This window comes from Protomyctophum bolini (genome assembly GCF_963924005.1).
Source record: "Protomyctophum bolini genome assembly, chromosome: 5".
Classification (NCBI taxonomy): Eukaryota; Metazoa; Chordata; class Actinopteri; order Myctophiformes; family Myctophidae; genus Protomyctophum; species Protomyctophum bolini.
Genome location: NC_137866.1, coordinates 10,096,440 through 10,114,314, shown reverse-complemented (window position 1 = coordinate 10,114,314; position 17,875 = coordinate 10,096,440). Strand labels below are relative to the sequence as shown.

The 17,875-nt window shown below is 43.4% G+C and overlaps 1 protein-coding gene across 1 annotated transcript in view; it reads right to left on the bottom strand.

Annotated features, from left to right (window-relative positions):
• Positions 1 to 10,071, bottom strand: part of LOC308315499 (vasopressin V2 receptor-like) — a 29,556-nt gene extending 19,485 nt beyond the window's left edge. The window contains exons 1-2 of the mRNA XM_080763516.1: positions 9,582 to 10,071; positions 8,295 to 8,361 (exon numbers count right to left, since the gene is read on the bottom strand). The gene's annotated coding sequence lies outside the window, so the exon portion shown is untranslated. The remainder of the gene's footprint in view (positions 1 to 8,294; positions 8,362 to 9,581) is intronic.
• Positions 10,072 to 17,875: the final 7,804 nt, after the last annotated feature.

Below are 17,875 nucleotides of genomic sequence, written 5' to 3'. Positions count from 1 at the left end.
ATGTATAATTGCCCTCATGACAAATTTCTGACGTCAAAACTTTTTGTAGTTAAGTTATCTCATGGTGAAAATGGCAGATTAATACAATCTCTCCCAATATTAGTGTGAGTGACCTGAATTTGACCTGGACATCGATTCCAAAGTCCAATAGTGTGTAAAACATTGGTTTTCAACTTTTCATGGATCAGGTTCGCGTTCGCAGACCACCCATCTGACCTCTTAACATGCATTTTAAGAAGACATTTAATTTATTTTATCTGATTGTGTTGTGTGTTCTGGCTTGGATCAATGTAACTAGCATAGTATAGCCTACTTTATACTTTAAAGTCTTTTCTAACTTTTCAAAGCGTCCTTTATTATTATTTGATACGTTATATTATCAATAAAATCATAGTAAATCACAGAGCCTGCTCGACTCGCATTTCGTAACGTCAACTGTTACGTAGCCACGTTGTTGCTGATACGTCATCAGCCAGCGCCACTCTGTCCATGCTTCACTGTTAAAAAATAGCGCCGTTCGAGACTTGAGAGTAAAAGCATAGAGTTATTATACAATAGAGAAGACACCCAGAGGAAATCCTGAAGCGCAATGGACATAGTGGCCGAAGAAGGTATTGCAGTTTGGTAAGGTTTGGTCCTCAAACACATGAACGCGCACTAGGCTCCGTCCACTCCGCCGGTCGTCGCGCGTTCATGTGTTTGAGGACAATCCATCCAGAATGCACACTGTTCCTAAACCGGAAGGAGGAGTGGATTCGCCTCATGCGCTTCTGAGCAACTCAATGCAAGTGGACGGGAGGAGAACTTGGGTGTCTTCTCTAATGTATAATAACTCTATGAGTAAAAGCCTACGGTAAAAAGTAAACGATTTAGTAGTGCAAAAAAATTACGGCTGTGTGGGGTGAGTTTAGTGAATGATAAGGGGACGTTGCAAGACAACGGCAGTAGCTGCGCAATGCGCATTGATACGTCAAACTGGTGTTTTTCCTCAACCCGCACCACAGACCAATCAGAAGCCACGGTTCCATTTCAACCTTTCATATGTCCCGCACTCCCTGAGGTGTGCAAGCTGCCTCTAGGCCCAAGGGTCTGTGTGACATTGTTAATAATATATTTTTTTTACCTTCATTGAGAGCATGCTCTCTTTTGCAAGGATGCTCTGAGTACAATGTGATCACACACCATTTTACATAACGTGAAATATATATGAGCAATATTAAAAAGAACATCATAATGCTAATACACTGGAGCTACAAGAAACAAGTACAGCCGTTATGTATTGCATCCTCAAGTAGTGCTTTAAATGACTAGAGAATAGTTTGTCCAGTTTCAGAGAGTCCTGGGTTTTACACATTAATGGTGTAATGGTAGTGCTGGTGTTATGATTACAAATATTATCAACAAAGGTAATAGAGCATGCACCTCCACTCTAGCCTTTTCTGTTATGGGCTATTAAGGCCAGAAAGTAGTTTTTTGCCACTCAGTAGGCATTCCCGCATAACTTCCGGGCATGATGATGACGTCACGCACATACCCTCTATACATTTCTCTAAACTTTGACCTCAGATCAGTTAACTTTTTCTTGTGAGCCATGTGAACATTATGGTAATCAAAATTAGAGAAATCTCACTTCATAATCACCTACACAACTCAACATATGAACTTTGACCTTTCACCAAACACCTCAGTAGGTCAGTTAACCTTTTATTTTCAAACCATGTGAACCTTATTATCACTGGTAAAAATATTGTAACATGTTACTTCACCAAATTGGAGAAATCTCTCTTCACAATCACCACCATAGACCATTTACGCAGTCTGTACTATATTTGCCCTGATTGGTCAGTCAGTCAGTCAGCTTCCCTACGGGTTATTATATACAGCAGCTGGCATATATCGCTCTAAAACCATATCTTCCCTAGTGGCACAAGCTAAATTGCCCACACTGAAGTGGCGCAGTGAGTGACCTCCTCAACATAACATGTCAAATATTGACAAAACTCAGCCGCCTGTGAGCACGGTTGCTGAAAATGGCTTGGTAGAATTCACAGCTGAGGGAGTTTATCCTGGCGAAAAGGAACCAAAATACAGAGTGGAAAACGGTGATCATCGTCGGTTCATACTGGAGAATGGCTGCATACCAACAAATGTGAGGAAAGTCAACAACACACTGAGCCCACTCTCCACACACACACAGTCCAGAAAGCATGTCGTTCACCTGGGGAGATGAATCTATACATTTAAAGTGTTGATCAAATGCTACTTTCTTTGAATAAACATGGGTACTCTTGTGTGATAAACAATTGATCACATGGCATTCATCAGCATCAGCCGAGCTTAGGGCAATAGCTGATGATGCTCTAAGTAATGCCCTCATGATTTATGAGCTCAGGCAATGACAAATGCCCGGGTGGAAATCTATAAATAACATTGGGTACAATGTACTGGGCTGGCTGCACATACATTTATTAGCTGTAGATAATGAACAAGCATTCAGTACATACACGTATCATTCAGTAGGTCACTGGCAGCAGGATATATTCAGGACTTAATTGTATCTGCATCCAGATGGTACAGTAGTTGTGTAAAGAATGGCATGGGTTTGGGGTGGGGCTATAGTATAGTAAGTGCTTGTAAATAGTCATAAATCCATTCTGACTGATTTGTGCTAAATGTAACGTTTTACTTCAACTGGGAGTGTAAACTGGTTTGGTAAAAGCTACTGTGAATATATGTGAGGTTTCCTCTGATCCCACCAGGAGATTTACAAAGGCATGTGATTCAGCAATCACCACAAGATCAATTTCTGTCACAGTCTCTTTGGAGACCTGTACTCGGAACTCTGAATTAGTTCCTTGTTTCCTTGAACTCCTGACTGTATTGAATTTTCTCCAAATATGTTCATGTCTCATTTGCATAGCGGGTCCATCCAAGAAATCAGATAGATTATCTTGGAATTGCCCAATGGCTCGTCTACAGAAGACCCACGGACAGCCTAGGAGCGCTTTGGCGCCAGCATATGTTGTCCTGAGGGAAAGTTCCTTGAACTGGAGTTGCATAGAAAATAGGAATGATGTATGCATGCACAACTGTGTTGTGTCCAAACAAATACAATCCTTTGCACGTTCAGCTTTCAAGAATGTTCTTTCTTTTCTTCCTCTTGACAACACAAGCAGAGCATGTCATGATTCCTATCTCTTACTTCTAACTTATGTTAAATATCCTGTCTCAAAGGGCTGCTGGTATAGGAAAGTAATTCATATGTTGTCACATCATGGACATGTTGCCTGACAAGAATAACAGATTTTCGAGTGAAAATCTGACGCATTGCGTCATGTTTTTTTCAGTTGAAAACCAGTTATTCTCGTCTGGCGACTCGCTCGTGCAATAAAAAGTAAATGAGCCCTAAGTGTTGTGATCCGCTACACGGTACCTCTTTACCTCTCAGAGCTTTTACTCTGATTAATGAGTGAGTCAGTACCTCCTTCAGCCTTCCTCTCTAGAGGCAAATCAGTGTGGAACCATCCGTTTTCCTGCCCCACTCATTCTTGCACGTATTTCCCTCCCGAGTCCTATCTCCCCTCACACCTCTCTCAGGCACACAGCTGTGTGCCCATGGATGATTAAAACAGGTATTTAAAGGGACATTTCACCCATAGCACCCACAGCTGAACTATATTTTTGTCCCGCATGGCTTTAGTGTGATTCACTGCCTGAGAGTGAGTCAGTACCTCCTTCAGCCTTCCTCTCTAGAGGCAAATCAGTGTGGAACCATCCGTTTTCCTGCCCCACTCATTCTTGCACGTATTTCCCTCCCGAGTCCTATCTCCCCTCACACCTCTCTCAGGCACACAGCTGTGTGCCCATGGATGATTAAAACAGGTATTTAAAGGGACATTTCACCCATAGCACCCACAGCTGAACTATATTTTTGTCCCGCATGGCTTTAGTGTGATTCACTGCCTGAAGTTCAGTGGATAATTGTGTTGTAATGTTTTGGTTTGATATTAATCCGTAGCCTCCGTAGTCGCTGTATATAGTACATGAAGTAACACATAGTCATTTGGAACTTTCAGTACTTTTGTTATTCTAATACTAATGCTACATGGAATAGGATCACTCCTATTCCAGTCCTGGCATAAGCTGTGGTATTGTTAACACAGTAAGAACTTAATAACTGTAAACAAGCCAGTATTTCATCTGAGACAGGAGACAGGAGACGATATACAGCAATACTACTTTGTTCCATCAGGACAATGGCACACACAATCAATCAAACTATCAAAATATACGGTAATTAATTTGTTGAAAACGTCCTAATTTTCACGTGCCATTTCGTGCAGACTAGCTTCGGAGACCGTAGCCTGGCATGGCCAGACTAATATCACTGCATAGATATTAGTCTGGAACTTTGGTGTGGAAGATTTAATTTCAAGCGGCGGTTACAAACAAGATTCCAACGTCACAGCAAAAATCTCTCGCTTTAAATAATGGGCTCTGATTGGTCACCCACAACTCTGGGGTAAGCGAAATGTAATTCAAATTTAGGAGTGCCAGACCAATCTCCCCAGGGATTTTCTTTTCCTGTGGCAGATTGGTCTGGTTTCCAGGCCACGCACGCACGCAGCCATGCACGCACACACTACTCCTGCATACTACGGAATAATACTGCACGGCCCTACATCTCTACATCTTCATCATCATGTCTGCTCTCGTTTCTTGCCGCCAACACATCGTTCCTTCTGCCAACTATGCGATGAGATTTGGCTCCCGCTGTGTTACGGACTGACATGGAACGTAGAATAGACAGTAAACCAGAGGCCAACACAGGATGGTGTTATGGAAGCCACAGGCAGCGAAAACCCAGTAGTGAATAATGATTCAGACATCAATCTAGGGAATATCATTCCAAATGAACCACTTATCCCTGGCGTCCCTATACCTGGACATGTCATAATAGACACCATTGGCTCAGGGGTAGAGTGGCCGGTAGATCAGCCGGATGGGAACCGCAAGGTCCCGAGTTCGATCCCGATCTCCCCCTGTGTTATTGTCGAAGTGTCCTTGATCAAGACGCTGAACCCCTAATTGCTCCTGATGTGCAGTTGGTGCCTTGCATGGTTTCCTCTGCCATCGCTGAGTGTGTGTGGGTGAATGTAATGCACAATCTATAAAGCACTATATAAATGCACCATTTACCATTTAGGTGAACACTTGACAAAAACAGCATATCTGATGCATTGTGAGCGTGTAGATGTAGAGTAGTTGTTCTCAACCAGTGGAGGGATTCCAGGTGGTCCCCAGCTAAATGATGTAGAGTTTGTAACCAAATGGACCCTTATAAATGCTTAACTCTTGAGAGTGTTAAAATGGTTTCATTTTACGCTCTACACAATTATGCAAATATGTAAAATAATTGTTATTTTGATCAACGTTGGCCTGTTATATCTCCTTTGGTACCACATCAATACAGAATGCAATTGTGGACAAAATCTTATCCAACATTAACAACCTATTCTTTAGTTTTGTGTCTGCAAGGCTAAATCGCATCTAATGGTGGTCTGTGGCTCAAAAATGCGGAATAACTAATGGATCTTTATATGAAAATGTAGAAAACCATTGGTGTAGACTAGGGAAGAAAACGTGTGGAGACCCTAGTCCCCCCTGGGGGACACTAGTCAAGTCAGTGAAGTATAAGGTTTTTAAGTGGTTAATGAAAGACTCATTAGTCATTACATCTGCTGCTGCCTGCGGGTGCGTGCGTGCGTGCGTGCTTCCGTGCGTGCGAATCCCTTTATTAGCTCAATTCATCAGGTCTGAACCTGGTTGTCCTGATAAACACTCTACTGTCCTCATTAGCCAGGGAATGCTCACTCAACACGTCTCAAATTTGTCCATCCATTCTTTCTTTTTTTCGCCAACTCACCTGTTAGTTTCCCCCTCTTCGTCATTCACCCACTCAGTGTTTTTCCTCTTAAATGGTAAATGGTGCATATATAGCGCCTTTATCCAAGGAGCTTTACATAGATTGTGCATTACATTCACCCATTCACACACACATTCATTCACCGATGGCGGCGGAAAACATGCAAGGCACCAACCAGCACATCAGGAGCAATTAGGGGTTCAGTGTCTTGCTCAAGGACACTTCGACACTAACTCTGGGGGAGCCCGGGTTCGAACTGGCAATCTTGCGGTTACCGGCATCCGGCCACTCCGACCCTTGAGCCACCACTGCTCCCTTTTACCATACCACCACTCATTCAGCATTCAAACGGCATAGGAAACATCTCCTAAGAGACATTTTATCATTCTCATTCTCATTCCAATTGTAAGCCCCTTAATTTGGGGCGCCAGAAACCGGATCAAATCCGTACGGTCAGCCTCCAGCAGCCTCGCTGAACGTAAACATATGACTCAACGGTGAGATCACACCATGTAAAGCAGAGAAGCTACAGTGCAACGACTACGCCACTTTGAGTTTGGCAAAGAGCCTGTATTTATATGCCGATCAATAGCACATTATTCAACAAAGTCCTGGGTGAATCATGCGGGACCACATGCTCCGCTCTAAATTCCTATAGGCTTTGATCAGCATGCAGAAGTGATACGAACACTTGGTAGACCCTCGCTCTCCTTGCTGTGCAGATCATGAATCATTGCTCGTTCCCATAACAATGACATCCTACATGTACTGCACATTACCGTTCCATTATAAACTGTGAGTTAAATGAACATTTTGCAGTGTACCGTATAGTATACTCACATGGACTGAACCGAAATACACTGAATGTTAAAGTGTCAATTCAATGACAAAATCTGTGTCAATTTGGAGATACTTACAGACACTTGCCTATTCTACTGACAAGTTCCTAATTATACCCATCAGTTATATATTTGCTTTGCCGTGTGTCAGTCGAGTCCTGCGTGGCCCAAGCCTTTACTGTGTGCAGCCAGGTGAAAACTTTGTTCACTATTTCACTCTGTTCGCTATCTCACCTAAAGAGTCCATTAACTGTTAATCATAGGGGACAACACCTCATTGCACATGCTGATATAATCACTTCTAGCCATATGTCAATGCCACTCATGTGTGCAGCCACTTGAATGTTGTACTTGCCTCTAGGCATAGTCGCTGTTTGTTTCCACAATAGACAGGAGGACCGTGGTCCAGGCTTTGCTGATGTTCCACAGAAAAAGGTCCCAGTCCGGGACCTGAGTGTACCTGAGCTGATAAAGGCTGTTCATTAGCCCAGCATTGTGTGTTGGCCTTGTTATTTATCATTAACCTGTACACTGCCAACCAGCATGTCCTCCACACAAGACCGTAGCATTTTACTTCACATAAATGCTAGAGAGTATAGCCTACAACGTACGTACGACAAAATGATAATTTAACTCCAATTTACCCTATACTGTACTGTAAGTTCACTTTCAAAGTAAATTTAAGGCTAAGGATTTTGCTGTGTATCGTCCATTTATGTTCTTAGTCCTTGTCTATGACTGATTGACCTAAATAAAGCATGACGAAGATGATGATGATCGCTTTTCCTGACAGAGTCTCCAATTCACAATTATAATCAAGGGGGCGATTTCAACATCTGTATTTTTCCAACGTAACATGCATAACGCACAACGTGCCAAATAGGAATAGAAACAAGCAGGCCAGGCGGTGTGGTTGCTGCACACGTACTGATTCAGGCGTCTCGGGGTAATGACAATGCCATACGGTGATTTATTGATAAAATTGTCTTGGTACTGTGATTGGCCATAGCTTTTTACACAGTGGAAACTGTCAAGCCAAACCGCAGTTGCACTGCCTGCATGGGAAAGTCGCAGAAAGAGCAAATGTATAACCTACTTTGTCACATGGCCGTGTCGCTCATGAAAATCTATTATTTTCATATGACGGCGTAGCAGTGACAAAGCACATGTGGTGCTGAAGAGACCATAGCCCTATTACACAGTACTACCATACGTCAAAAAGAAAATGTGGTCGCTGACATGAACTCACACTTTGCCTTATAGTGAGTTTGTTTCAAATCCACAAAAATGACCTTTGAAGATGTGAAAACATGTTCATAGTATAGTAGTTTGGCCTATCAGGATAGACCTCCTTAAATATGTTGTTTTATATGGGAAAAATAGGGGGTAAGACTTCATCCAGACTTTAGGGCAACGCATACGCATACACACGCAGGCACGCGCACGCACATGCACACACGCACACACAGTCACACACAACAAGAGCACCCCAAGGTGAGTGTGGGCCCCACCCCCCTGTCATCGCTCACCTTGCTGTCAGTGCATGGTACTGTGAGCCTCCTCACCCGTGTCCTCTAGAGGTGTGTCTGTATGTCTCTGTTTGTCCAGGGCAAAGTGGGAGAACCGCTCATTAATTTCCATTAACATCAGCTTGCATTACATGCTAGAGTACGTCACATAAATGCTCTATTTATTTATTTGCTTCAAATTTTTTTGGGTGGGTGGAGGAGCATTTGTTCACTACAGACTTGACTTGCTCTACAGACTTGACTTGAAAACATGCATTTCACCTTGGCATTTACAGTGCTTGCTTGTCATTTTACATTTGTATTCATGATATGTCGGCACGGAGTGTCACGAGTTTGAAAATAAATCTTACAATTTTAGATGTTTTTTTTGTGGCTTTCGCCTTGATTTTATATATTTTATGGAGGGACAGACAGTAGGCTGACAGGAAATGGGGAGAGAGATGGGGGGAAGACATGCAGTAAAGGTGATCGGGAGTCGAACCCGCGGCACACTGCCAGCCTGGATTACCAGCCAAGGTGCCTGGACCACTGAGCCGTGGCCCAGGCCAAATCTTACAATTTTAAATGTCATAGTCGATAAGAGGATAACAGTTTACATACATCAGTGCATTTCAATATTATATAAGTATAATCTATTAAGGTTACCAGTCATTTGGTGAGGTGATATAACCTTTGAAATGACACATTTCACTATTTAGTCAAATTAAATGTTATTTCTTTCCATATAAATAAAGCTATACAATTTGACAAGCAAATTAAAATGATCAGGTGTGATGTGGTTAATTGATAACTTTGTTCTATTTATTTCAAGAATTTATTTAAAGACTTTTAATGTTAGATAAAGGAAGATCATGGTAATGTTATTTAAGTTTCAAGTGTATTGATTATGTCCAAAACCCATCGGTACAGGTGTATATAACCAGGGACAGTGGTCACAAATTGGCCTCGGCTAAAAGAAAACACATACTGTACAATGCAGCGGTTTCATGTTTTTATAACTTGATACATAAAAATATAAACAAAATGTCTATAGTGAGTTAGTGACGTAGGTATATGTGTCAGAGTTGACAGACAGATCAATCTAATTTGGTCAGCAAACACAGCTATTCAAACAAAATGTGCTGCATTTTACATTGAGTACTTTTTGGAACATATGTTTGTACATAACATAAGAGACTAATTGATTACATTAACTTGCAAATCATTAACTTTATTATCAGTATTATTATGATTGTTATTTACATCAGAGAGTTACTAAAAAAGCAAAGACAAGTTTAAGGTACTTACTGGCTTAATATGCTCCTCTTCTGTTGCGTGACACAAAGGTGTCATAAATGTTTCCCTCTCCGAGATTCACATCCTCAAGTCCTGTGTCAGACTGGAGCGGCTGCCAATGCCAAAAACACTTGACTTCTGAATGACGTGGGCAAGAGATGGAGGGAAGCTCTCTCTCTTTCTCTCTCTCTCTCTGTCTGTCTCTCTCTCTCTCTGCCCCTCTATCTCTCTCTCTCTCTCTCTCTCTTGTGTGTCAAACCCAGGATATCTTGCCTGCTGTGAGCTTTATTTAGGTTAGACAGTACTTCAGTATTCCAGTTGGGTATGTCAACGTAGAAAATGCAATTCTGCAAGGTCTGAGCAAGTCCTGCGTGTGAGCCCTGGTGGCATATCCTGCGGTGTAAATAGTTTCACAAGTAGTGCATGTCAGAGTAATCCATATGATACCCATGTGGGTCCTGATAGTAGGCTCTGCTCTGGCTGTGCTGTGCTGCTGCTGTGCCCCGAGCGCAGACAGAACTGAATTTGAGCTGGGTCTGATCTTACTGCCCCCTCCTTCCCCCTCAATCCCCTCCTCCTGGGTCAACTATCCTGTCCTGTAGGACGGAGGGTGGAGCCTGCACAGGAGGGTGGGTGTGTGTGTGTGTGTGTGTGTGTGTGTGTGTGTGTGTGTGTGTGTGTGTGTGTGTGTGCGTGTGTGTGTGCGTGCATGGGGGTGTATGGCTTTGACACACATAATGTAGTGTAATAACAGTGTAATAACAAAGGGAGGAGTTAAAAGTTAACTATAACCATCATGGTAAAGAATGAGTAGGTGTATGTTTTGCGACGGTGTGTGCGTGTACCGTACGTGCGAGCCTGTTTGTCTTATGTGTGTACAGGTGTGTCATGTGTATTTTTGTGCTTGGGTACGTGTCTGTGTGTGTGTGTGTGTGTGTGTGTGTGTGTGTGTGTGTGTGTGCGTGTGTGTGCGCGCGCGCGCACTGTGTACGGGAGTGTCTCATGTTTCTATGCGTGGGCGTGTGTTTGCCGGCAACCACATTCGTGAGCTTGCATGTTGCGTGTTTGCATGTGTAGCCTGTGACTGTTTCTGTGAGACAGACGAGCACCCTTTTCCTGAGTGACAAACATTATACTCCATGTTGCTCAAGGGTGCACAGACACCGCACATGATTCAATTCAACGCTCTTCTGTTTTTCTCGTCTCCGCCTTTGTTCGGAGAACACGAAAACACACCCTGTGGAATCCTCAGGGCTCGTCCAGTTGTAACTCTGAGAGTCTACAAATTTGTATGCCCTCAGAGTTGAATTAGCGGTCTAAATTGTACTGCGCGGGGAACATGAAAACCCAGTGATCTCCATAGGCCTTCCTGTTGTTCTTCTGCCCTTCCACCCCATCCAGGAATGCGTATTGGCTGACTCAGCCTGGTCAACAACAGTTCACACCCTTGGTTGAACACGCCTTGCTAGAAAAGGTCAGTGCAGAAAAAAATTAGGTCTGTCTCTCGGTTTTCATATCACAGTCTCACACACAATAGGAGTGTGTGTGTGTGTGTGTGTGTGTGTGTGTGTGTGTGTGTGTGTGTGTGTGTGTGTGTGTGTGTGTGTGTGTGTGTGTGTGTGTGTGTGTGTGTGTGTGTGTGTGTGTGTGTGTGTGTGTGTGTGTGTGTGTGTGTGTGTGTGTGTGTGTGTGTGTGTGTGTGTACGTATGTGTGCAAATGCTCACATGTTGGCACGTATGAGTGCATACAGAATTCCCTGCATGCCTGTGCAAATGCACGAGCGCAGGTGTTCATTGTTGGTGTATACTTCCGAGTACATAAACATATTACTGGCACTCAGAGATTGATATGTGATTATTATAATTGAATGGGCAGGTACAGGTATAATGTTTGTCCTTTGCTTCCTCTAAAACAGCTGAGTCAAACGTGTATTACAACATCTCTTTTCCTGCTGCACAGTCACAAACAACACACACGCACAAACAATGCAGCACGCCCCCACACTCCGATTATGGTCTACCAGGTGGCATAAGTTGACGCACAGTATGTTTAGCACTATTGATCCACACCCAGCGGTGACTGACTGGTCCCATGATGTCAGAGAACCCAGTCGTTCCGCTCCAGCGGTGCTGCCAGGTTCACATCAGATGTGGAGAACAAACTCTTGTCGTTCCACTGGGACTTCATGGGTAGGCAGGGAACCTCAAAGTCTCGGAGAATCAGCATAATGCGATTATCCACTGCCTGGTCTCCGAGGACATTAGGTCACACAGCAGCAAAAGTAAGCCCCGTCCACGTTCACTTTCTCCCTTCAGCGGCTGTGTGTGGCATGATGAGTGAGAGACGAGGGACAGAGAGACATTTCAGAGTAGAGAGAAAATGCTCATCAGATGGGGAATTAAATAAATGCAACGCAGGCCAGCCTTTTGATACAGATTTATCGCTTGATGCGATTTGTCAGGCAGTACAGGAATCCCTGCATAACCTGTTTTAATGGCGCTGTCCTACTTTCACTTGTATTTGACATTGAGCGAGTTGGACAAGCCCTGTGTGTAATGCTGCTCACATGATGTGGCGCTATATACTGACGCGAAAACTATCAAATCAAATATCTCAATCCATCAGTGGATTCTGGCTGGAGATTTCTGGCTTGACATTCTCCCACATGTTGGGGCATATTTCCAGCTGCTAGTGTTGTGGCCAGAAATAAATATGACAGCTGTTTTCCTTTGAGAGGCAGTCGCTTTTCAGACCTTTCAACAACTCTTCACAAGGACCTCCTCATTCTAATGAGGGTGTTGACAGAAAGGCAGCTTGAGTCTTGAATAAAGGCCACATGAATCAATCGTATTAACTGTGTTCAATCATGGACCTTCTTCTTTCCTGAGGGAAGAGGAGAGAGAGAGAGAGAGAGAGATTCAGGGATGGAACGCCCTGAACTGCATGAGCCCAAAGTCACTCACTCACTCACTCTCTCAGGTTTGCTTGGCTGTCCAAATAATTTGGCTTCAGGCAGCTGTCCCAAAAACATGGCAGACCTTCTGCTTCTATCGAGAGCCCCTCTGCTTTGCTGTACACTCAGTGGAGACAAAAGTTCAAAAGAAAAGACCAGTTTGTCTTGTACGATGAGACGAATTCAGGTCATGCCTTGAGCTGAAAGACGTATGGAGGCCAGAACACCAGCTGGTTTGACAAAGCTGGTACAGCAGCATCAAGGAACATCTGAAATAATGATTAACTGTCAGCTACCACTACCCCATAAATTTAAAAGACAGATGAGGAATTCAGGATTATTTGTGAGATTCTGTCATTCTGCCCTATAAATACAAGATATTGCAGAAGATGACTTTGACATTCAAAGAATACTTTTTTTCTTCTCAAAATGTGTTCGTATAGAAGGCGATAAGTCACATTTCAATATATTATTATTTCCCCTAGAGCTATAATATATAATATCATCATACATTCCGTGCTCAACCAATCAAATCATCACAAATGTCAATCCTGGCCAATCACAATTTGCTTCGTCTTCACTTTTCTGTCCTCACTTTTGGCTTCAATGTTTGTGTTTACACAGACACCAAAAGCTGGGATTAGGAGGAGCTAGCGCCCTTTAAGGTTTATATACAGTAGGCCATCCTGCCACTAAACGAGTGCAGACATCCTACGTATGTGTGTTCTCCTTAATGTTATGTTCACTTAAAAAGATGGATTGTCCATGATATAATCTGTATATACATTTTTAAAGTATACATTAATCACAGCTCCGCGTGGTCACAGTGCGATAGCCGGAGTCACTTTTCGTAGGGGAACACTTCCATTATCTGTGTGTGTGTGTTTTGTCATGGTAATAGCTTAGGAGGACAGAGATGGATCAACTGCGCGGCAGACCTGTGATTTTCAGCACCAAGTTGTAAGGCTGATGGAAGCATATGGGGAAGAGATAAGGAGTAAGATCCATCGTTCTGCAACCATACAGATGGTCAAAAGGTCACAGATCACAGCAATACGTTAACTAGTGCTTATTAGACAGCAAATTACTTACAGTAACCACATTCACGCCCCATTCGACCTTCTGGTGTGTGTGATTTAAATTAGGGAGTGTGTGTAAGGAAGAGAGAGAGAGAGAGAGAGACGTTAAATCAAGACAGAGAGGGAATGCATGCATGTGCTTGCATTGTACTCGTTTCATGCCTTGCGGCACTGCGTGCCTGCTGTGTGCATGTCTCCATAACAACACAGGGGTCCTGTTTGGTATGTTTAATTTAATTCTTAATCCATGTTTTTCTATCTCTCTTTTTTATGTTATTAGCATTTTACCTTTTTTATTGTGTACACCGTTGCAGGCAGAAGTTGTCGCTCTAGGATGGAAGGTTTGGTTAAGGGGGCCTCAGGGACATTTTTCCCAGTTCAGTTTTCATATCACATTTCACTATTGCTACAGTGGTAAGGCAGGTGACAACTACGACAATTATTTGTGATAGTATAGGTTTTTCGGCCCCAGCTGTAACCATGGTGTACTCTTAATTCGTAAAAGACAAAAGAACCCTCACACTCATCGGCTCCAAAAGTTATAGTTTATTGAGGACGTTTCGAGCCAAGGCTCTTCATCTGGTCAAACTCAGAGTTTGAATAAGACGAAGAGCCTTGGCTCGAAACGTCGTCAATAAAGTATCACTTTTGGAGCAGATGAGTGTGCAGGTTCTTTTCTCTTTTTCTGATGCTACTTTTGAACCCAGAACCTCTACCAAGTGATGGGCGTATTCTATTAGTTTTTGTATCATGATGCCAAATGACAAACTTTCGTTTTTGTCATTTCATGACAAACTGATGAACGTTATCTGACTGACTTCATCTGATTGGCCCAGTACATACATTGAATGTTAAATCACTCTCATCGGGCATAAGCACTATACTGATACACTTTGACGCCATGGCAATCAGCCACTGTTTTTTTCTCTGTGCGTGTAATGAACTTCAGCAACTCTTAAATGACCACATGGTTGGTCAACCGAAATCACAACCGATAAGGAATAACTAAGGTCCATCGTTCTGCAGCAATACAGATGGTCAAGATGGTCACAATCACACAGCAATATGTTAACTAGTAGTGGATATTAACAGAGAGTGACTGTACCACATTCCCTGTCATGCCTTGCGGCGCGCGTGCCTGTGTGCAGTGTGCACGTCTCCATAACCTCACAGGGGTCCTGAGAACTAGCCAAAAGAGGTCCTGTACTGATGAGTATTCCCAACAGAGATGCTCCCTGTGCAGAATCCCCCATACCATGTTTTATTCTTGTCCACATCATGTGTTCCTTCGTCCAATTCACCCCAAACACACACACGCGCGCACGCTCGCACAGTCACGCACGCACGCACTTTGATTTAGCAGTAAAGTGCTGTTTTCTGTCTTGTCTGTAGTCCCTCCGATTGACAGTGATGGATCCTTTGTGTGCACATGAGTGATGTGCACGCTGCACAGCACAGGGCTCAGACAAATGATGGACAACAACAAAGAAAATAGGGTGAAATCACGATGACAAAGAGAACCAGGTTGGGAACGACACACAAAGTGCCATTGAAAGAATATCCTGTGAAAGACAACGAGGATTTATAGAAGAGATTTGTAGAATGGGCCTCAGGTCTCAAGGGGTTAAGTGAACATGGTGTTAGGTGAACAAAGGTATACTCATATAACGTATCCTTTTTCTCTTTGATCCATCAATAAAAATGTCCCCTATAGGTTTGGGGACATGCTGTGTCATTCGAGCTATCAACAAGCAACAAAACCAAACTCTGAAAGCTCTCTGTCCAGTGCAGTGTTTCCTTTCCCTCCTTCTCTTCCGTGCGTGTGTGCACACAATCCATTCCACAGTCCGCCCCATCCTGCATCCCTTCCATGGCAAACAAAGATGTGGTCTGATGACAGGAAAAACGAGCAAGGCCTTAATTCAAGCGTGAAAGACGGATGGAAGACACTTGAGCAGAAAATGGCAGATATCGTTGCGTCCTGGACAACAGAAAAACAAGGCGCCGCAGGGGGAAGGAATCACAGGGATTAGAGGGAGCGAAAGGGATTATTGTGTGGGGACTGGGAGGGGCACTGAGGGGGGGTGTTTGGGGGTACGACCTAATGCCTAATTTACTCGCTGTTGTACGAAGTATAAATCAGGCTTTAGTGAACTGAGAAAGGCGGTGATACCACCCGCGACATCACCGCACAGTAAAGCAGCGTTGTGCATGTTGGATCTTGAACATAATCCATTCACATCCTTAAATAAACTAGCGATGTACAACAGGATGATGATGATGGGATGCTGTGCACGCGTGTGCGTGTGCGTGTGTGTGTGTGTGTGTTCTTTGACGGCATGGTGCGGAGCCTGTTTCCATGCAGAGTTTGTTTAGAGTAGGGTGAGTGTGAGAAGCGACTATGCAGATGGAGAGATGCAGATGTTGTTGAGGAGACTGTTGCCGAATAGGACACTGTGCGGTTTTGGAGGCTCTGGGCTGAATTGGCAATGTCAAAACAGTTTACCCTCCCCAATTATTTTATTCAGTCTGTGCCAGCAACCCCCCCCCCCCTCCATTACCACGCATGTACGTACACACACACACACACACACACACACACACACACACACACACACACACATACGCAAATACAAATGCAAACACATGCAAATGCACACGCACACTGGATCGGAAAATGCAACCTGTTGTGTGTGTGTGTGTGTGTGTGTGTGTGTGTGTGTGCGTGTGTGCGTGTGTTGTTGGGGGGTGTTGCTGGCACAGTGAGTAAAATAATTGGGGAGGGTAAACGGCATGCATGCATGAATGAATTTGCATGTTTGCTTTGGGTGTGCAGACCTGCATTTGTTTGTACAGATGTGTAAATTGCATGTGGATCTTTCTATGTACATGTATGTGTGCCTGTCTGTGCTTGTATTGGACACATAGGACACTTTAGGGGACAATATAGGACAATAATCCAATTGACTGGGCATAAATGGCATGTGAAATTTGCTACTGCCGTTTCACAAGGGTAAGGAAGAGTTAACATTAGACGTGGATCTCTTAGTGTTGAGATTAGGATAAGGCTTAAGGTTAAGCATTACTGATCTGTTGAGGTTACGTTAAAGATAAAGACAGATACAAACTTTAAGGCATGTATCTGTTGGTGTAAGTTTAGAATAGATGGTATAAGTGCAGGTTGATTTCAAAGATTTAGTGTCTTTGTGGATCTACTGGCCGGGTACACGAAAAGATTTACACTTATCGGTCCAGCGGTTCTAGGACAGAAACACCAGATTCATAGAACGAAAACATATAGGGCTGTATTTTGAGTGTCTTAAGTACCAGGTCTTATTCCCTAACTTGAGTAAACTAAAGACCTGGAGGCGTGATCAATGCTCTTTGGCCACTCAGAATAGCCAAATGGCATTGATCACGCCTCCAGGTCTTTAGTTTACTCAAGTTAGGGAATAAGACCTGGTACTTAAGACACGCAAAATACAGCCCATAGTCTCCACCTGGAAGTTATAACATTTTCGTCATTATCGCCACAGAAAACGACTGCTGACAACGATGATTTTCAGACTGATTCTGAAACAAATTCACCTCAGTTATGATTTTTTTTAAACATATTTCTATTTGACCTGTAACAACAAAATTCACCTGTATTCTGTGATATAATGTACATTATGCTAGAAGCTCGCCCGCCTGCGGCACGCTCACGTCTATGCATGTGTCTATGTCGCAGTGTGATCTGAGTGAGGCTCAACACGCAGAGGTAAAGTCAATGTATTATGGCCACAAAGGCGTAAACGGCACGTCTGCATGCTCCGCATATACGTCACGGTCCTATGCGTACAAAAAGTTGTATAACAAAGCAAAGGCTTACAGCTCCATCACGAAAGACATGCTAGATATATACGGGAAGAGACAAATAAAGAAAGAGATGGGTCTGCAAAACAGAAAAACCTTGACAATAGAGGTGTATCAATCTCACTTAGTAAATACAGCCGGTCACACAAACAAACACAGAAGCGCGAGCAGAGTGAAACCAGCCCACAGAAACCCCGCGACAATATTGACAGAGAAAACCAAACCTCCCTCCGAAATGCATTACGAGTTTATGGGAGCAACGTAAACACCGGGTGGACGACAACGTAAATCTAAAATGGAAGTCATCTATTCTATAGTGAGCCCACCAGGAGAGGACTGGCGTGGGAAGATGGATCCGTTGTCCAAATGTGAGCATGCACGGAAAAGCAACACTCTGGTTTGGGGTGTGCACAAAAGG